Source organism: Bactrocera tryoni, chromosome 3 (genome assembly GCF_016617805.1).
Source record: "Bactrocera tryoni isolate S06 chromosome 3, CSIRO_BtryS06_freeze2, whole genome shotgun sequence".
NCBI lineage: Eukaryota > Metazoa > Arthropoda > Insecta > Diptera > Tephritidae > Bactrocera > Bactrocera tryoni.
In genome coordinates this window covers 54,599,643-54,622,826 of record NC_052501.1, presented here as the reverse complement: position 1 = coordinate 54,622,826, position 23,184 = coordinate 54,599,643, and positions in this window count along the sequence as shown.

Here is a 23,184-nt window from a genome sequence, read left to right as displayed (position 1 = left end):
AGCGCTTTGTATGATATTTACTTTTGCGATTCATGAAAGTTTTCCGACTGTTGTGCGTCTCGCAGTTAATTTGGAGAATGACCAAATAGTCTATTTCAACACAGAGAATACAGTACAGACAGAAAAAACACCCCCAGCAACAAAATTAACATTTACGAGTTTTTTCTCAACTTTCGTCAGTGAACCGTTTGCGAGAACTTGCTCTATTCGGAAATATCTTGAAATTATACATACAATCACAATTACAATTGCTGGAACATGATAATCACTGGAATGAAGTTCGCACACTTTTCGCAATGATCAGCCATCAAATTAGCGTCAATTATGGAATACGAACAAAAATGACATTGCCGAAGACATTTTACATCGTATTCGCTAATAATTGGAAATGGGTAAATTCCGGTTGATACTTCCGGTGGTTTGATATCAATTCCATCTTCCCTTTACCAATTCACCAAAGATGAACTCATCACGAATATTCGGACATTGGACAAATTATCGTAACTACAATTCCTTAAGTGCACGCGCAATATTAGCTGCCAAAAATACCGATGTTGTTGACTTAAACTGGAAGATTCAAAGTCAAATTCCGGGAGACTTGCGCTCATACAAATTGATCGATCGTGGAATTTCTAAATTCTTTGAATAGGCTTGGTATGCCACCGCACAGTGGCACCGCTCCATACATTTCTTGGAAAAAAATAGAAGTAGTGGTCGTACAACAATGAAACTTTGCAGAAACACTTCCCTGGACTAAATTAAGAAATTTTGAAAAAATTTTGGAAAACCGCCTACTGCCACACCCACCTCCCATATAACTGCAATTGCCAAATTTTTTATTTTTGGACCTAGGAACTTGAAATTCGGGACACTTCTTAATTGAGTTCTCCTGATGAAAAAAAATTAAACTTAAACGCAAAGTGACGTTATTTATACCTTTACGATGATAAAAATCCAATATAATATGTTTTAATTGAATATGTAACAGGCGAAAAATTGTGTTAGTTTTTATTTGTAATATTATGCAAGCACCATATCTTTAACAATGGGATCTAGTTCTAAGGAAATTTTGTTCGAATGACGCCTTAAGCTACATACTTATGTAAGGATCCGAAGTTATAAGAAGACTGTTGAAGACATCAGTATTTGTGGAAATTAAAATCGTTGTTACTAAAAGGGACGGTAATTGGCGGTTGTTTTTTTTTTTAATTGAAAGTACAGACTCGGAACTTTCATTTTTTTATACTAAGAGGGCTAAGCAAGGCAAAGCACATAAAGTTTTTTTTCATCAAAAAATGAAAAGTTGATATTTTTTAGTATAATTTTTGAAAAATTATAAAAATTAGCTTACTTTGCCAATTTCAATAAATTTTTTTTTATAAACAAGTAGGTGCTATATTTTCACTAAAAAATAAAAGAAAAGCCATAATTTTAATCTGATTTTATTGAATAACTTTCCGTCGACTTCTGTTAGTTGTTTTAACTATAAAATTTCACTTTTTATAAAAAACCTTGTTGAATTTTTCTTATCCAAATATTTCTTTACAAAACAAAATCATTAAAGTTTTGAAATTGGAAAGTGGAAAAATCCTAATTTTTCCGCCGAAATGCCACTGTGCACCGCATCATTTGCGTCTCAAAGTTGGATCTGTCGTTACTATGTTCCACAATCTTCAGGCGCCGAAACTGTGTAATGGAACCTGACTGATTGTGACGCAGCTATCGAATACAAAGGGGCAGAATGCTTGATTCTACGAATTCCTCTGAGTTCTAACGATTTGCTATTTCAGTTCAAACGTATTCAGTTTCCAGTGAAAATTGCATTTGAGACACAAGGATAGTCGCATAGTGTATGGTATACATTTGGAAATGCTATGTTTTTCACTCGGCCAGATATACGTGGCCAGCTCACGAGTTGGTAAACCATCTTTTCTATATACCGGAGAAACCAAAAAATGTTGTTTATCAAGCTGCGATACATTGAAAAAAAGTGAAATTTTTTCATTTCTAAACACATAATTTCACGCAGGACAACGACTGCGGGGTCTGCTAGTAATATATAAATAAGAAAATAGTTCGAGCCGGAGAACTAAATAGAGAAGGTACCGTCTTCTATAAGAGTGTACAGCTGCTGGCGTATGCCGATGATATAGATATCATCGGCCTCAACACCCGCGCCGTTAGTTCTGCTTTCTCCAGGCCGGAGAAGGAAGCAAAAGAAATGGGTCTGGCAGTGAAGAAGGGCAAGACGAAATATCTCCTGTCATCAAACAAACAGTCGTCGCGCTCGCGACTTGGCACTCACGTCACTGTTGACAGTCATAACTTTGAAGTCGTAGATAATTTCGTTTATCTTGGAACCAGCGTAAACACCACCAACAATGTCAGCCTAGAAATCCAACGCAGGATAACTCTTGCCAACAGGTGCTACTTTGGACTGAGTAGGCAATTGAGAAGCAAAGTCCTCTCTCGACAAACAAAAACCAAACTCTATAAGTCACTCATAATTCCCGTCCTGCTGTATGGTGCAGAGTCTTGGACGATGTCAACAACGGATGAGTCGACGTTGCGAGTTTTCGAGAGAAAAGTTCTGTGAAAGATTTATGGTTCTTTGCCCATTGGCCACGGCGAATATCGCATTCGATGGAACGATGGGCTGTACGATATATACGACGGCATCGACATAGTTCAGCGAATTAAAAGACAGCGGCTACGCTGGCTAGGTCATGTTGTCCGGATGGACGAAAATACTCCAGCTCTGAAAGTATTCGAAGCAGTACTCGCCGCGGGAAGCAGAGGAAGGGGAAGACCTCCACTCCGTTGGAAGGACCACGTGGAGAAGGACCTGGCTTCGCTTGGAATATCCAATTGGCGCCACGTAGCGAAAAAAAGAAACGACTGGCGCGCTGTTGTTAACTTGGCTATAATCGTGTAAGCGGCGTCTACGCCAATTAAGAAGAAGAAGATTTACGCTCATATATGTGGAATATAGATACATTTTTGAAATTTTTTACCTCTCGATTTGGTTTGGGCATACTCTGAACTACCTGAAAAAGAAAAATGAAACTTTTTTTAAAATGAAACTTTTAAAATGAAATACAACGCATTCCTTTTCGTTCATTTTTTGATTTATTTAGGAGCTTATGAATCATTTTTGAAATCCTTTGAGTGCGTCAGCACCTTTTGATGTTGAAGCTTTTAATCGTGATGGGATGTTGAGTGAACGACCGAAAAAGGATTCAAAAGCCAAACCACAAAATAGATTTTTGATGACATTGGGATTGTTCATACGATTTTCGATATTGGGCGTTGCCAATGTTCTCGATAAATTGTAAAGAAAAGTGCGTCGTGCATCCTTTTTATCTAGATGGTCGATTTCTTTGCAAACTGCGAAAGCAGCCAATCCCATCACATCCAACAAGTTGCAAAAAAAGGCATATGTCCATCGTTTCGTTGGCCGTTTTGTAGTGTAATGGGTATCCATCTGATCCATGCAGTCAACGCCGGCCTTTGTTGAATTATAAAATAAAATTGCTTCCGGTTTTTGGCTTCACCTTTACAATACTTTGTGTAGTGTAGGGTTGAAATCAAATTGACTGCCTTGTTCTTTTTCGGAACATAGCTACAAATCGAAACGAGATTATCGTGAAACCCGAAAAGAGTAGAAAGCAACGGACGAGACGGATTTTTTTTCAATTCTTCGGGTAAACACTTCTTATTGGCGCGAATAGTACCGACGAAAGCAAGTGCAATGGTAGCCAATCGTTTGGCTCCTGTCAGTGTTGTGAAAAAGTTGTCAGCTACTATTGTTCTGCCGGTGTTTTCGTACCGTTTCACAAGTTTGAGCAATACATTTTCTCCTTGGTTCACTTCACGCTCTCCGCCATCCTTTTTTCCCGTGTACAATACGTATACCTTGCAATGGCTGTTTTGTTTGTGAGTCACATGCCCACCAGATTTTCACACCGTATTTGGCTGGTTTTGATGGTATGAATTGCGTAAACTTTGTCTTGCCACGATACGGAAACAATTGCTTATCAATCGTTACATTTTCATGCGGCTCATAGTTTCTGGCGAGGTTTTCATTTAAAAAATTCCATATATCGCGAATTGCGGCAGCCTTATCAGATTGTAGTCGGAATGAACGTGGTGGGCCATCATCGAAACGGATAGATATATCGCGTCAATAACTCTAATCGTTTGAGTGGCATCGCCGCTCGAAAGATGGGAAGAGCATCAGTTTGCCACAAAAGTGGTGTAAGCTGCATATTATTGTGCGTTACACCAGAAGCAATAAGAATGCCAATAAATGCATCAAGTTCGGTGCTAGTGAAATCCACCCAAACTTTAGGTTTTGAGGTTAGATTTTTTGCATTCCATTTTGCAAATTGGTCTCTTCCATAACGATTGGTTTGACTGACGATAATGAATGAAATATTGGTAGTAAAAAACTGTTTGAGTACCTCAATGCGAACAGAGTTTTGTTGCTTCGGTCCAGGCCTAAAGCGCATAATATTGTGTGCACGAGTACGAATTTGCTTCATTAGGCTCTTTTTTTCATTCTGTCCCATCTTTACCGTAGTAAGAAGTTTCAGTGGCAGCTGGCGTTTCACGCCCTTCTTTTTCTACACCAACGATTACTTCCTCTTCGTCGCTATCAAATATTTCATTCGGCTCGATTTCGATTTCATTTTCAATATCCGATGCATCTTCAAATGGCACATAATCGACATCTCTATCATCGTCATCGCTTTCGAATGGATCCACCAAGCACCATTGGTCTCGAGTAAGCCAGACCCGTTGGTCTCGATGAGGGTTAAGCAACCAGCATTGTGTTCAGTTGGCGAGAGCGTCGAAATAAACTGAGAGGCAAGTGTTTGGCGATTCAGATTTTGCGACAGCAGAGAGTGAGCAGTTTAAGCAACCAGCATTGTGTTAGTTGGCGAGAGCGTCGAAATAGACTTATAGCCGAAAGAGCCAAAACGCTACTCCCTTCCTTCCTTTGCCTTCCTTAGCGAGCAAAATGTGTCAAAACTTGTGCCCATGGTAAAAACGCAGAAATCAGTCATCTTTGTTTGTTTTCATTTGAACAATGTTGCCATTGCTCAACACGCATATATAGTTTTGTACACATCTAACTTTTAATTACAATTTTTCATAACATAGAATATCAAATCTGATAACAAACTATTAAAAATAGTTTATATGTATATTTATAAATAATATCATTCGACTCTGATTTTAAGTTAGTTTAAGACAATTTCAAACATATTGAAGACAACTACTTACTACATTATATCGAGATTGGCAACCCTGCGTTGTAAGAGAGCAATCAGCTGACACGTTTCTACGGCAAAAACCCAAATGCCGTGGATTCCTACGGTATCCTACGGCAAAGAGAGAATTTAGTAGCGTTTTTCGCTGTTCACCTATATTGCGCGCTCATAAGATAGGTGGTATCAGCTGACACGGGCCCCAGGTCTACGTTTTTGGCTGTATCGGCTATAAAAGGCAAATGTTTGGCGATTCAGATTTTGCAATAGCAGAGAGTGAGCAGGTTAAGGAAGAAGCATTGGTACAGTCGGCGAAAGCGTCTAGATCAGTGGTCGGCATGAGAGGATCTGTCACTGTGTTGGTGAGCAGGAAGAAAAAGTAGCCCAGTGAGAAATTGGAATTAAGATTAAGCAAATTTTATAATCAAAATTGTCAAATAAATTATCTTATACATACTATGTATATATATAAAAATGGATCGCAAAATGTGTTGGTAAGCGCATAACTCAACAACGCCTAGACCAATTTTGCCAATTCTTTTCTTAACATGTTCGTTGAGGTTAAAGGATGGTTTTTACGGCAAGAAAAATTCGAATAATTGCCGGAAAATCCCTAAAAACAGTACAATAAACAATAATGAAAATACATTATACTCTTCATGAGGAAAAGTCGGAAAATTGGATAATTCCAAAAAGTAACTTTTTTCCATTCAAATTTTTTTCCAATTTTTGTTTGTTTTATTTTTTAATATTTTGATTTGTAAATTATTTGAATCGTTCAATTTCGGTCACTTGCTTTTTATTCAAAAGAAAAATTATTGAAAATTATTCACTGAATTTCATTCGGCTCGATTTCGATTTCATTTTCAATATCCGATGCATCTTCAAATGGCACATAATCGACAACTCTATCATCGTCATCGCTTTCGAATGGATCCACTTCTTCACGCACAACATCATTATTTTCATTTTGAATGTCATTTACCAATGCTGATGTTAAGTGATCATAAAAATCTGCACTGATGTTTCTAGAACGTAATCGTGTATTATACACATATTCCATTTCATGACTCATTATTATAACCAAAGCGAACAGAATAATAAAAAAAAAAGCTGAGAACTAGCGCAAAATATGCGTATTTTCACAGTAATATGTTGTGCGTTCAACTATCTGTCATCAACTGACTTGCATAATACAAAAGATTACAGAGAACGAATTCATTAGAGAGAGAGGAAAGAAGAATACTGTAGCAAAAATAAACACACAAAATCCTGGTTATGTTTGTAAACACACTCTTCTTTTGACTGTTTCCCTCTTTTTCTCTTCTTTCGCACGAACAAGTCGAGCGCAAAGAGCTCGCTATAGACCCGAATAAACATATTTATGCATGTGACTATGTTTATATGAGTGCTAGATAAACATACAAACCAATTTGGACATGTAACGAACATGAAAACAGATAAATCAACCGTGCGAAATGATGGAAACATACCAAAGTTCATATATTTTCGTACAAAATATATGGGGTCTAGCCAAGCACCATTGGTCTCGACTGCGTAATATTATAATATACTGTTTTCGTCCTTTTCGATACGATATCCTTTAATTTTTTTTCTGAATTCTATAGACAATAAAATTCTAGAAAGCTACCTGGAAGCGCAAGTCGTTTGCTACACTCTAAATATATTTAAATAACGTTTAAAAACAAAATATGCCTGGCCAGACCCGTTGGTCTCGATGAGAGAGATGAACTAGAGATTGACCCATTCATAAGTTTTACTATAAATATTATACCAAGCATCTCCCTACGACTAGCGAGTGTCGGGAGATTTATAAGTTTTAAACGGTTAGTGTAAGGGGAAGATTTAAATTGCGATCCCAATGCAAATGATTTAAGGCAAAAAGTAAAAATTGTTTTTGAACGGACTCTAACTTAAAAGAATGGACTTGGTAACTAGGGTTCAAACCACAGACGCATACTCTAACATTGGCCTCATCAGAGATGTAAAAAGAATTTTTGTGGTAAGCGGATCTCAAAATTTTTTAGACCAACGTTTAACAAAACTAAGAGCGCTTTTAGCTTTAAAAACCGTGGAAGATGCGTGAAGATTAAAATTGAATTTGAGGTCCATAGTTACTCCCAGATCAACAAAACTGCATACTTGCTCCAACCTAAAGTTTTCTATTGCGTATGAAGTAGGGTCTACAGATCTACGTGAAAAACAGATCGTTTTACATTTTTTAAGGTTCAATGGCATGTCGTTTCTATCACACCAAGAAATTAGGTTGTTTAAGTCTGTTTGCAACTGGCATCTTTCACTGTTTGAAGAATACGTTTTAAAAAGTTTTACATCGTCAGCATATAATAAAACTTTTGAAAACTTAACAACAGGTGCTATGTCATTAATAAATAACAAGAACAGAATTGGACCATGAAGAATTGGCTGCCTGAAGGTACAATGATTATGTCAGAAAAAGTATCGTTAAATATGACTTGTTGAATTCTATTACTAAGATAAGAAGCAACCCATTTTAGAAATATTGGTTGAAAAGCAAGAAGATCGAGTTTATTCAATATAATTGAGGGATACTTTATCAAAAGCTTTGCTAAAATCTGTGTATGGGGTATTCCATACCAAATGGACCACTTTTGAATCCGACCACTTTAGATTTTGCTGAAACTTATCCATCCTTTTCTACCCTTTGAAAAACATTTTTGAGAATTTTTTCAAAATTTCTTGTCCAACTTCAAAAAAAGTTATGAAATTTTCAAAAAAAGGCTTTTTTATTTTCAAATAACCATAACTTTTGTAGAAATTGACTTTTGGGGACTTTTTTTTTAAATTTTTGTTTTTGAATGAACTTTCCGAAAAAATACACCAAAAAAATTTAACACGATCAATTATATAAAATAATCGATTTTTTTAAGTAAAATCGTCATTTTTCGTTTTTTTCCTCAAATAAAACTTCAATTAATTTGACAACTATCCCTGCTAATCCCGGAGTGGGCCGATTTTTTTTAATATTTTTTTTATTTATTGAAAAAAAAATTGTCAAATTTTCAAAAATGAAAAAAATAAAAAAAATATAAAAAAAAATCGGCCCACACCGGGATCAGCAGGGATAGTTGTCAAATTAATTGAAGTTTTTTTTGAGGAAAAAAAAGAAACAAAAATGGCGAACTTTGAAAAAATTGGGGAACTTCCAAAAAATGACGATTTTACTTAAAAAAACCGATTATTTATATAATTGATCGTGCAAAATTTTTTGGTGTATTTTTTCGAAAAGTTCATTCAAAAACAAAAATTTAAAAAAAAGGTCCCCAAAAGTCAATTTCTACAAAAGTTATGGCTATTTGAAAATAAAAAAGCCTTTTTTGAAAAATGCATACCTTTTTTTGAAGTTGGACAAAAAATTTTGAAAAAATTCTCAAAAATGTTTTTCAAAGGGTAGAAAAGGATGGATAAGTTTCAGCAAAATCTAAAGGGGTCGGGTTCAAAAGTGGTGGATTTGGTATGGAATACCCCGTATATAACATCAGTATTCTTATTCTCCCTAAAACTCGTTGGTACATGTGATACAAATTAAAGCAAATTAGTTATTGTAGATTTCCCTTTACGAAAACCGTGCTGAGAACAAGAAATTAGTGGAGAGATCCGGAAGGTTATGTTGTCTGTTATAATTGCTTCAAAAAGTTTAGGTATTGCAGACAAAAAGTTTAGGTATATAAACAACTCTTTATGCATCGCGAAAGAGTGTTCATTTCAGAAGGATGGAAATTCATTTACACAGATGGCTCCAAAAACTCCCACAACACCGCTTATGCAATGGTTTCGGAGAACTTGAAAATTATTAAAAAGGGGTTACTTTTATCGCCATTCTCGGTCTTCACCGCTGAAGCATACGCCATAAAATAAGCTATCCAATGGACATCGATTTGCAAAGCCAAATTTGTAATATGTACCGACAGTCTTGCAACAATCACAACCGTTCAAAATACATCCAACAGTAGCCCTCTAATCAGAGAAATTCGGCACAAATAAATTGATGGCCAAAGAAAAGTTAAACTAATGTGGATTCCAGGCCACTGTGGCATTCCAGGTAACGAACTCTGATAAAAAAGCAAAAAACGTCACTCGTAGTCCATGCATTTTCGTGAAAACTTAAGAAAGCAACGACATTTTGCGATTTGTAAGAAACTACTCAAAGCCGCTCTCGCTTTCATGTGGTTTTTTGTGACAACCGCTATCGAATTATTAATTCCGATCATAGAAAAGCATATCGATTTCATCGACACCTCTCCTTCGAAACTTCTCCAAGAACCAACAACTGCCAACATAAAAAATATCTACAGCTTTATCTCCAGAGCCCAATTAACCCTTATGTCAACGGCAACATACCTGGGTATGTTTTGCGTTTTCAAAACGCTGTAGCTCTGAACTGGATAATCGGATCAACGTGAAATTTCTTGATATCCTAGCGAAAACTGTTTTACGCAATAGTCCCAATTTTGGTTAGGATTGGAACATCCGTTTGGTAGATAAAGGCCATTTACAAAGTTGCACCCTTACGTCAACAGCATACATACCTGGGTATACCATACCATATGTATAGTAAAACGCATGCAAATATGATATTATTTGAAAAGTATAGTTTATTTTGAGTGAAAAAAATACTTATGGCATAAAAATTATTATAAATTATAAAATACTTATGAAAAACATATTAAAAACACTACGAAAAAATTTAAAATTATTGAAATTCAATTACATCTATCGCATTGCGGCAAGTCTTTGGAATGCTCTGCACACACTGGTTTGTTGCATAATGTGCATGCTTTACAAGTAGGGCGTCGTTTGGAGCAGATGTAGCAATTCCCCTTTACTTTTAGGCGTCCCGTACTATCATGCTCCTCCGCTTCATATGCTCCAGCATCCACAACTCAGATGGGCCTACCTATCATGGCTTCGATGGCGCTGCGCGTCGAAAAAACTCTGGATATTCTGCTGTTATTCGCCCTTCTCTCTATTTCTGGCTTGCATAGTTGCTCACTTATCTGATGGAGAAACATCCTACGGCGGCTTGTATATGACTTCAGGTGAGTGTTGTTGTCAACGTATATTTTGTATGCAGCAAACGCAGCAACGTCCACAATATTATAAAAGAAAGCCAAAGGCCATCTATTTGTGCACCGCTTGGTACTATATTCGGACAAGCACATGTCCATGCTATCAACTCCACCTATGGTTTTGTTGTAGTCCAATATAAGCAATGGCTTCTTCTTAGGACCTGACGTTTCTGTTGTATAATGAGAAGTGGACAATAATACAACTGCCTTGTTTTTCTTGGGCACGTACGAGCACATCGTAACGTGATTATAGAACCCAAACATTGACGATTCAGCCTCACGTCCCTTGGGGTTGGCAAATGCTGCTGGGACGAATGTACGCCTTTTGTTGCAAGTACCCAATATAGATAAATTATTGTCTATCATCAAAGATTTTGCCAAGTTGTAGCTAGTGAAAAAGTTGTCACATACAATATTTCTTCCACTTCCATCAAAAAGATTGATACATAAATCTTTGACTATTCTTTCACCAACGTTTCTTTCACGTTCACCAGACGGTGCCATTCCTGTATAGATTGGTCCCTGCATTGAAAAATTAAATTCAATTTAGTTATTTATACTTTCAACAATATTGATAGTACCTGCAATGGATAGGACGAAATGGAGTCGCACACCCACCACACTTTTATCCCATATTTGGCAGGTTTTGATAGTATGTATTGCGTGAAGCCAGTTCCACCACGATAAACATACAATTGTTCATCTACGGTGACGTTGGCTCCTGCCACGTAATATCTTCCAAGACAGCTGTTTAGAATCAAAAAAAAGTCCGATATTGCTACTGCTTTGTCCGTTTGTTTGCGTTGCTGGCGTGTGTTTCCATTATCAAAACGAATGAAGCGGCTAATTTCCCAAAATCGTCGTACACTCATTGCAGCACGATATAATGGATGTGATTTAGTATTCCACAAATCTTTCGTATGCACGTAACCTGAATGTGTAACGCCACTTAGCAAAAGTACGCCCAAATATGCATCAAATTCACTTTCTGTTATGGGAATCCATGATCTCGGTTCTCTTGTTGGATGTTTTGCATTGTCATCATCAAAGAATTGCCTTGCCTTTCGATTTGATTCACGAACAATTATGTCGCTGTTATATTTCGTCTGACATTATCAATTTAACGTTTCTGAAATGGTCAAACCTTGCGTTGCCCGTACTGGTCCAGATTGTGCACTCCTTAGAATGTTGTGCGTATGGAATCTTACAGGTTGTGGTTGTATCGAAGACCAAACATTCCATCTCTGGCAGTAAAATATTCCCCAGTTTCAATTGGTGCATCTTCAAGTTCTTCATCAGAATCACTGTCGTACTCTGGGTCATATTCTGGTAACCTGGGCTCTTCTAAGTCTGAGTCATCACCACCAATATCACCTACACATTCATCTAAAGCCTCGTCACCAACTACTGAATCGTGGATACTTATTTCTTCTTGGCTCTCTTCAAGCGTTTGACGAATATATGCTTGCTGTTCTTCGTACGAAAGTGCGCTTAGTTGTCGTGGAGTAAGCCATTCACCATCTGCCATTTCCCTTTGATTTTATTTTTTTATTTCCAAAAAATAAACAGAAACGTCCTTTCACTTCGAATCATACGTGCATGATAAAATCCATAATACTGGTAAGCCCTATTTTATACTCTTTAGCGCAGGTACTAGCGATTTTAAGCCTGAGTTTTTATGTTTGCAACCTAAAGTAATCCTTATAAACACAAAACAATAAGTACTAACCACATCATCAGCGACCCTTAATAATCCAGAAAATATATACACTTGTATGTATGTATATTTTTTAAACTACATCAAGGTTGCCTGTGTACAAATGTAAGCTAGGGTTTTTTTAACCATGACCAATTTTAACACATGCATACGTATATTATCGATATAACGCAAATGTGTGAGTATATTAGTAAAAAAAATCTGAATCGCAAGCGATTAGTTGAATGTGTGCCTGCCGGGTTATAATGGCATGCCATTTGCCATACAAAACGTATGTACATACCAGGGTGTGTTGCTGTTGACGTGCGTAAAAAAGTTCTGCTGTTGACATAAAGGTTAAAGCACCTTATCTAAAATCAACTTAATATCATTATCACAGCTTTGTATATATTTCATACACTACAACTTAAAATTAAGTAAATTTCTGCAAATAGCTACTTTTAATCATAAACATTCACATTGTAAATATTAGATTAAGCATTTGTATATATGTTTAATTATATATACACGCTTTGGAGACTGTAAAATTTATAACTCTTGTATATCTGTAATACACGTAGTACATATGAACCTATAATACTTCAACATTAGTCATAACCCTAACTCATTACTAACATTTGATAATTTAATGTACAAATTAATTTAGTCCCTCAGACGAAGGCCCTGTCGCTAGTGCTGTTATATTTTATAGGTAGTATAATTACTCATAATTGTATTTCCTTTAATAAATAAATAAACATATATAGAAATTAATTAAAATTTCCAAAACGAAGAAGCAATTTGATTGCGATCTCTATTTTTATATAGATCCGAGTTAACCACGCTCCTCCCCTTCTTCTTTTTGACCTCATTTCGGCCGTAAATAATTTTTCCTTTAATTTTTAATCTTGTTTCTAACTATAACAATTTTTTCCCTTTCACATTTATCCATCCTGGTCTAATATAAGTATGACATTAGAAATGTTCCTGAAAACTAAAAAAAAATTAATTTTGTAGAAAAATGTTTCAGTAAATTAACTGCCCATTGGTAAACATCGCTAAATTCGCCGTTTTGTAGATTTTACGAAGGATTGGGAATGTTTAAGGCATGATAGTTTACAAAGAATCGAAGTTAAAATTCATTTTTTATATTTAATAAGCATAACTATTGGTTTTACAGGCTAAGGTTTAACATATGCATAATTATCATATATATAAGTATATTCAGAGCCTTCGTACGCTAAACAGAAAGGTTTTTTATTGTGTGTACTCAGCGTTTGTTTGGAACACATCATTTCTATACTTTTCGGGATTGCAGATGATAACTACGCCCACTCCTCATATAATGGTTTGTTAAAAACTACTAAAGTGGCGATAAATCAATAGCTAACACAAAAACTTGAACTAGGGCTTACGAAAGTTTTAAAAAACCTAAACCAGGATTTAGGGATTTATAAATCATTTTGAAGAAAGAGTTTCGAAGAATGTTGAATAACAAGCTTAAAATTTGCTTCCTTTAGAATTTTTTGAGTACGCAGAAGTAAGTAAGAGTGAATGAGTGAGAGGCACTGAACACAAGAAAGACCACAAATGTGAATCCTGCGAAAAATAGATGTGCCGTATGCAAATAGGAATTTGCATGTACTCGTATATATGTATGTGTAAATATATACACCACTACACATTGATTCAATATTCCGACTGAGGCTACCTATAAACCATACATATACATTACATACATATTTTTGTGTGTGCTTGAGTGTTTCACTGACATTTGGTATTTCCATTTCAATTTTGGCCAAAATCTGCTGTTGCAAAATCAATTCGTGTGCATATTTGCTTTTGAGTGTGATATGATGCCATCAGTTGTGCCGAGCAGATGAAAGTGAAAATTGGTACTGAAATATGTACACAAACTCATCACATACGCTCAATTGTCACTTTCACTGACATATCATTCTTCTTTATACCCCACTTCTTGCTTAGAAATAAACACTTTTATTCCTTAGGTGAAATTCCAATAAAACAAGCACTTTCTTGCTAGTTTGTTGTAGTGAAAAGAATACTACAGTTTCCTGCGACATTGGTCAGTTTGTCCGGTGTCACTTGTCCACTCTGAATGGCAGCAGATAAAGTTGATTTCAAATATTTTTGTTGAATAAACAGAATACTTCGAGTGGCTGCATTCTTACCTGCCTTATCTACTAGAAATCTAAAAATTTTATATTTCAAAAATACTAGACCAATCAATTTCTTCCCGCACAAGCTCAGCTTACCTTGATCAGCAACCAGCACTCGTGGAGTTGCGAAAGCATTACGGCCCAGAGTAGAACGTAAAAGGTCCATTGAACTAAGAGCTAACTTTTAGTAGGATTCACATCGTCATCATGGATAATATGATACGAGACTCTCGCATTGCCTCTCATTTTTCCCTCAAACGCGTTCCCTGATTATTTGACAGCCAAGGAGATCAGGGAATTTTTGACAGTTGATTTCAGAAAAGGCGGGATGCCAGAAATAAAGCGCTATAATTACTTGACGATATTAGTGTGAAATGAAATTTCATTGAACTGTGCGAACATATTTTGGCAAAATAAATGTTTATGTAAATTAATTAATGATTTTGCATTTTAGCTTTATATATGTATGCATTTTTAAAGTGTTTTATTTAGTGTTTTGTATAATTTATTACATACTCAATATAATGTTTTTCAGCAGTGGCATCATTGACAAATGTTATAAAAAATGCGAGTTTTGACAGCTCTCTCTCGAATCAAAGAGTCTCGTATCATATTATCGATGTCGTCATGATGATAGGTTTTCTAGTCGGACATTGTCCAATGGGCACTCACGCAGTGAGGCTACAACTTTTGTAGGATGCAATTTTTGCATGGAAGAAGCTGAGTTGGAAACATCCAAACACTTTCTCCTCCACTGTCCAGTTCTTGCTAGAATAATGTCGTTGCAGTTGTATATCGCTATATTTTGAAATTTTTGTATAAAAAAGGGAAGAAAGCCACGAAAGCCACCAATGAAATTTGTGAAGTTTACGGAGACGATGCTGTATTAGTTTGTGTAGCACAACAATGGTTCGCTCTCTTTCGTTCTGGAAATTTTGAAATTTTGACTTGCACTGATGGAATAATGTCTCTTACGGAAAAATAATAAAAAGAGGTCGACCCAAATAGTACAAATTTGTATATTTATTTATTAGTATAAAAAAATAAGTTAACGTTGTTAAGAAATTCGAAAAGACATTTTCGAATACCCAATATTATGTGCATAAATAGTGCTTTGTAAGAAATCGATATGGATTCCTAACATCAAATTAATCAGCTGAAGAGACGGGTGGATTATTTTTAAATCTGATTTGATTTAAACTTGGAATTCTCTTGCAGCTTTTTTAAAAATTATTTTACTCAAAATTACATAACTTCAATAAATCTGTAACAAGTGGAGAATCCAAACATATATGTGATCAGTTTCCAGGTCACAAATGACGTAGCAATTAAGATAACGGTATAAAAAATTGAACGAATAATGTTTTAATGTATGCCACCTTATGATCAAAAATTGTCTAATATTCAATAAAAACTGGTACCGAATATTTGACCCCGGTACCTATTTTTGATCGAAAATATCGGTCAATGTGTGAGATATACAAGTATAGTATGTGTGAGATATACTAGTATAACTGAAATTAAGTGGTAATCCTTCTATTATAATGGTATGGTATGTCAAAAATATTACTTAGTATAAAGGTTTTTGAACTTCGGGGTGACTTTGTCCATCATTATCGGCCAATATTTGAGTCATCTCAATGAAAATAAGAGAGAGGGTTTTACTCATGACCGTATCTCTTTTTCCCTAAATGACATACATATATTTGAGCGAAAACTTGGCCTAGCCTCTATATAACTAATACTATCAGGATTTTCGAACATCTGACTGACTTTCTCTATATGATTGGTTTAACAATTGTAGTGAAACAAATGGGGGGCATGGTGAAGGCTAAACTTAACTTTGTTTTTGTGATAACTGGCTTTGATTCTTCCATATTTGTTTTGTATACAATTTCATATTTCCCTGGCTTTGATTCTTCCATATTTGTTTTGTATACAAATTCATATTTCCCTTCCACTTTCAGAGCTGCGGCCGTCCATATTGCACATAACACAGTTATATACTCACATGCTTTGTAAGTCCGTCATATTTTAGCAAGCACTGTTTATTTGCTAGTGCAAAGCTACAGAAGCGCGGTTAAAACCATGTAAACATGCAATTGTTGTTGTGCAAACTTTGCATTTGTTTTGGCAAACACTGCTCGAGTTTGTTTGTTTGCAAGCATAAATATGTGTTCGAATATACTATAAATATGCTGACACACGTACGTACGTGTAACTAAGTACATACATATACTCTACATAAGTTGTAGTGCAATTGTTTAAGCTATAAAAGCTAAGCTTTTGTATGTGGCCACGTACAGCTTATTTTTCTGACGTTTCATTGAAGTAACTTTGAATATGCTGTCAGTTGCATACCTAAATTCATGCAAGCAGCGTATATACCATATGCAGCTAAAGCAGCTGTGATATGAGAATATACATATGTATGTATTTGAAAATTTGCATATGATTTCTTGTAAACAAAAATCACTGCAGTTTTGAGAAGAAACTTCAGATGTGTTTATAAGTTAACACAACACTTGTTACTCAAGTATCGACTTACAACTTCCGGCACGTGTGACCGAAACGCACCAGAAAGTGCATGGTCAGCGTCTGCACTACCTGTTGTGCAGCATAAGATTCGTGGAAGCGAATCACGCCACTTATAATTATTAAAGTGAGAATTAAGTATAAATATTGTAATTCGGTTAAGCTAAGCTTCAGTTTTGAAAACTAAAATAAAGATACGCGGTAACGCTGCCCCAATGCAGCTCCGCTAAAAAAAATTATATTTTTTAGTTATTTAATAACTAAAAAGTTTAACTGGCGCCCGAGCTAAAAAGTCAAAAATAACAGAGAAAGAAAGGCCCCTAGTAGAATAAAGCAAACGGGAAGCACTAGTTGCTAGCCAGCTCTATTCGCGAGTGTATAAATAAGTGAAAAACTAAAGACACACAAAGTGTTATCTGTTAATTAAGAAATCCATGACAATGTGCATAAAAACGCGGAGATATTATGAATAAAATTTAAAGCAAAACTAAAAACGACACGTGTAACAAATACCAAACAACTCAAGAAAAGCGTGCACAAGTGAAAGAACGAACAAAGCAATAATACAAACCTAACGATGTGTGAAAACTAAAAAATATAGAAAGACTGCTTAAGAAACTAAATCTGCAAACAGTTAAGGAAAAAAACTTAGAATAACAAATTGAAGAGTGTGGCAACCTGCAACTTGCTAAGCGTAAAATACACTCAAGTTCAGGGATACAAATCATTTCATTTTTAATATAAAAAAATTTAATTAACTACAAAAATAATACAAAACACAAATTAATAAAAGACAATAACAATAAAAATATAAATAAAAAGCGAGCAATTAATCACGGTTGAAGGTAGCAAGCGGTGTGCGTGAATTAAATATTAATGAAAATATACGTGCGCGCGTGCAACAAAATACGCCAAAGTGTAAATTAAATTTATTGCAACAAAATTTCGTGGAAGCAAAAATCACCGCCTGTCCAATCTCATAACTAGTATAGCTTCAGATATAGTAAAGACACAGGGACCGCAAGTGGTACATGCGGCATTACACCCAAATGCAATTGCAACCGACATTACGGACCAAACAATAGACATAGAGCATAGGAGCAACTTAGGCGAATTCGATAGGATACCTGACATCGTAAAATGTCTAAAAGAATTCTCTGGCAATCCAGGAGAATTCAACTCGTGGAAAAAAAGCGTAGATCGGGTTTTAGCGATATATGAACGTCAAAAGAGGTCACCGAAGTATTATGGAATTTTAAGCGTAATACGGAACAAAATAATAGGCAATGCCGATGCGGCGTTGGAAGCATACAATACGCCACTTGATTGGCAATCAATTTCTAAATGTCTAATTATGCACTACGGTGACAAGCGCGACTTGTCAACATTAGAATATCAAATGACCACATTGGTCCAAGGAAATAGAACAGTTTCAGATTTCTATCAGCAGGTGTATAGCCACCTTCATTGATACTAAATAAATTTGGTTGTCTCGATATGGGCAACGAATCTCTTCGCATGCTGACACAATCATATAGAGACAAAGCATTAGAAACTTTTGTAAACGGCTTAGATGCTTTTTTAACGGGGATTTACCTAGACTATTAGGAATACGAGAGCCGGCAGACCTGCCGTAGGCTCTTCATCTCTGTTTAAAACTACAGAACCAAAAACTTTCGTATGAACCATGCGTACAAAGGAAGACTAGTACAGCATTCACCCTTACCTCCAAGAAGGAATTTTTCACAGCCACAAAGGCACCAATTTTACCCCCAGCTAGCGCATTTACCCCAACCACAGCGGAAAACTTGGCAACCAAGGCAACAACAATATAACAATTTTCACTACGATAACTACCCCTCAAGACCCCCGAAACCGCAGCCATGTCCAGAGCCCATGGACGTCGACCCGAGCATACACTCTCGTCGCGTTAACTATATAAACAGACCCCAAGGAAGTGAGCACTTTGGCAAAAGGCCACAACAATTTCCGAATCAACAGCGAAGGAAAGAGCAACGAACATTTCACATTGACACAGCTTCACAGGAAGACGGACAATTTGGTGAACCAAGCGATATCCATTTTTTAGAATAATTAGCTCTTCGCTCCCCTTCTTCGAAGTAAAGGCGGAGAGCGGCAGATTTTTTAAGTTTTTAGTGGATACAGATTCCAGTAAAAATTATGTTAAGCCAGAGCTGGCAAAAAAAATAATCCAAGACGACAATCCCTTTTTTGCAAAATCTATTGCGGAAAATTTAGAAATCAGAGAACAAACTTATGTTCAACTTTTTAACTTTAAAGATAAAATTAAATTCTATCTAATGCTACTTCTCAAAACATTTGACGGTATTCTAGGGAATGATACCCTTCGGGAATTTAAGGCCATTATATACACTGGTGAAAATTACATGACTTTAAGTAACGGCTTTAAGGTTCATCTCAAACAGCTCCCCTCACAGCGAGTGAACGCAATTAAATCAAATACACACGATGGAAAACATCGTAAATAAATACCCAAAGCTTTTTTCCGAACCTGACGAAAAGCTAACCTATACAACAAAAGTTGTCGGACAAATTCGGACAACATCCGATTCCCTGTTTACACAAAATTCTATCCATATCCTGCAGCATTGAAACAGGAAGTGGAATCTCAGGTAGAAAAGCTTTTAAGCCATGGTATAATTAGACCATCTAGATCACCGTACAACTCCCCAGTGTGGATTGTACCGAAGAAGCCAGACGAGGCAGAAAATAAACAATACCGTATGGTCATTGATTATAAGAAATTAAACAAAGTAACGATCGCGGACAGATACCCCATTCCGGAAATTACAGAAGTAATCTCTCAACTAGGTAATATCAATTTCTTCTCAGTTCTCGACCTTAAAAGTGGTTTTCACCAGATTCCACTAAAAAAATCTGATATAGAAAAAACTGCTTTCTCTATCAACAATGGGAAGTATGAATTTACTCGACTACCATTTGGCCTAAAAAATGCGCCATCTATTTTTCAACGCGCATTAGATGATATATTAAGAGAACTCATAGGGAAATGTTGCTACGTGCATATCGATGATATAATTGTTTTTAGCAAAACAGAAGAGGAACACTTCAAACATACATATATATAAGGTGTTTGAAACATTAGAAAACGCTAATATGAAAGTGCACTTAGGAAAATGTAAATTTTTCAAAAAAGAAGTATAATTCTTCTCTTGGCATAAGAACCAACCCAAACAAAAGTTGAAGACATTTCAAACTTTCCACAACCACAAAATTTAAAACAACTTGGCAGCTTCCTCGGCATGTCAGGGTACTACTGGCGTTTTATAAGAGATTACGCTAAACTTGCAAAACCCCTACCATCTCTTTTAAGAGTGGAAGACGGTCGTACGTCAAAGAATAAATCTACTCACATAAAAATTAATTTGAATAGGGAAGCGATAGAAGCTTTTATTTAAATTAAAAATTCCCTCACCTCAGAGGATATCATCCTCACGTATCCGGATTACAGCAAAGAATTTGAGCTGACCACAGATGCGTCCAACTTCGCCATAGGCGCAGTATTGTCTCAGTCAGATAGACCAATAGCATTTTTATCTAGGACATTAAGCAAAGCGGAAGAGCACTATGCCGCAAACGAAAAATAAATGTTAGTCATCATTTGGGCATTGAATTCATTTCGTAATTATCTGTATGGATCGGCCAGAGTAAAAATATTCACCGAACCATTAAATTTTGCGTTAAGCAACAAGAATGCTAATAGCAAGATGAAACGCTGGAAAGCAATACTAGGAGAATATAGTTATGAAATGCGCTATAAACCAGGTAGATTAAACGTCGTGGCCGACGCACTGTCAAGAATTCCACACCAAGAATCAGAAGTGCATGCGCTATCAATAGCGAAAAATTCGGATGATAGCTCATCCCACAATTATATACTGCGTAGAAGCACCAATTAACGCGTTTAAAAACTAAATATTTTTAAATAAGGATGTACCGTCAACATATCAATTTAAAATCATTTTTCCCACCTACCACCATCATATAGTAACCGAACCTGATTACTGCGAACAAAATTTGATTTCTATTTGAAAAATATATTTATGTAAATCCGTCCGTAATAAACATCACATCAAAACGGAGGAGCACTTTATGGGCAAGTTTCAAGAAATTTACTCCTTACACTTTGACAAATATAAAATTAGGTTTTCGCAGTTCCAAGTGGAAGACATAACAAATGAGGAAGAGCAAGAAAATATTATTATAAATGAACATAAGAGAGCGCATAGAAATTGCAAGAGAATAAGATACAAATTTTAGAAAAATTCTATTTTCCAAGAATGGCGAATATTATAAATAAGATAATAAAAAAATGCGTTACTTGTAAGAAGAACAAGTACGATCGCCACCCATCAAAGCCACAGCTACAAGCAACACCCATACCTAATTTCCCTGGACAAATAATCCACGTAGATATATTATTGATAGGCAAAGAGCTAGTTCTGACCGCAATGGACAAATTCTCAAAATACGCTATTGCAAAACCCATTAAATCAAAGGCAACAGAGGATATTAGGCAACCTTTAAGGGACATTCTTTTCTTCCTTGTACCGGAAATATTGGTAATAGGTAATGAAAGATCCTTTAACTCAGAGTCCATCAACTTTATGATAGAGAACGAATTTGGCACCGAAATATATCGCACCCCCCCTTACACAAGCTGCTCGAACGGTCAGGTTGAGCGCTTTCATTCTACTCTACAGGAGATTATGCGTTGTCTGTAAACAGAGAAACCCACCGATCGTTCCAAGAACTTTTGGAAAAATCAATCAAAGAATATAACTTCACTATTCATTCAACAACGGGAAAAAAACCAATTGAAATCTTCTTTGGAAGACGGGTCAATAGCGACCACAGGCTAATAGAAGAGGAAATAAAAGAAACGAAAAAACGGCATCAGGAAAAGCAATTGGCAGATCTTGCCTACCATAATGAAAACCGAACGCCACCCAAACAATATTTTGAAGGAGATGAAATTTTTGTTCAGATAAATAAGAGATTAGGAACTAAGTTATCACCTAGATTTAGGAAAGAAATTGTCGCGCAGTATTATAATACCACCGTTAAAACTAAAACAGGCAGGATTGTTCACAAAAACAACATAAAACAATGTTAAGAAGAAAAAATTACTTGCAGGTGGAAAAACCTCGAAATGGAGAAATTACAAATTTACCTCATCCTAATTATATTGGGACCCACTACAAAAACCCAACAAATTGACGTTAGGACGTGACAAACAATAATGGATATCTACACCAATTAAGACAGGAGAAGTAAGAACAATCAACCATTATGATAAAGTCCTACATTTTATCAACTTAACCAAATACGAGGAAACACCTTCACTTATTTCGGACAACATTAATACACTAAAGACAACTACTTTCGAGGACAGACAATTGCTTGACACAACTCACAAAAATTTCATTTTATTAGAAGCGAAGCTAGAAGGTTTACAACTTAACTTAAAGAAATAGCGCAGAATAGGATTAAGACTTTGGAAGACGACATTCAATTCATTAAACGTACCTATCAGGTTAACAACGATATATCGCTTTTACGCAATCACCTGGACGAAATTGAACAGATAATTTTTTTTCATGCCAATTAAGCATAATACCAACAGTTACACTGACATTTACAGAACTAAATCTCATTACCGATTTCGAAAGCTATAGCCACATAAAAACAGCAGTACTTTTCCAGGATAACACGATCATTATAACCGTCCTCATACCTCAATATTCCAACAGCATCCTATCCGAAATCAAAATTGAACCCATTCCCAATATAAACAATAAATCATTAGTTTTAGACAAATACGACCTACCAGTAGATGAAGACAATAATATGTACAATGTAGAAATTAAGGACAATTTGGAGAAAAATTTAATTAAAGAGAGGGACCAATGTTTAATAAATATATTAAAATTTGAAGAAGCAGACTGTAAGCTCAGAATTTCTAATGAGCAATCTGTAAACGAAGTGCTACCAGGCATACGAATATTTAAAAATTTCCATTCAAAAATTACACAAAATTGTTATAGAGAAAATATTAAACAAAGAGGAACTTTTTTAATAAAATTTAAAAATTGTGAAATAAATGTATTTAACAGATCATATACTAATGTAAAAAAGGAAGTATATGAATCCTTTGTATTACCAAATGTTATAACTAAAATTAAAGAAAATACAAATTTTGTTAATAAAGAATTAAGACTGGAAACATTGTATGTGGAACAACTCCAGCATGAAAACAATATTGAATTTTTGTTAAATAAAAGCGACAGTTCCTCAGTAATTAGCTT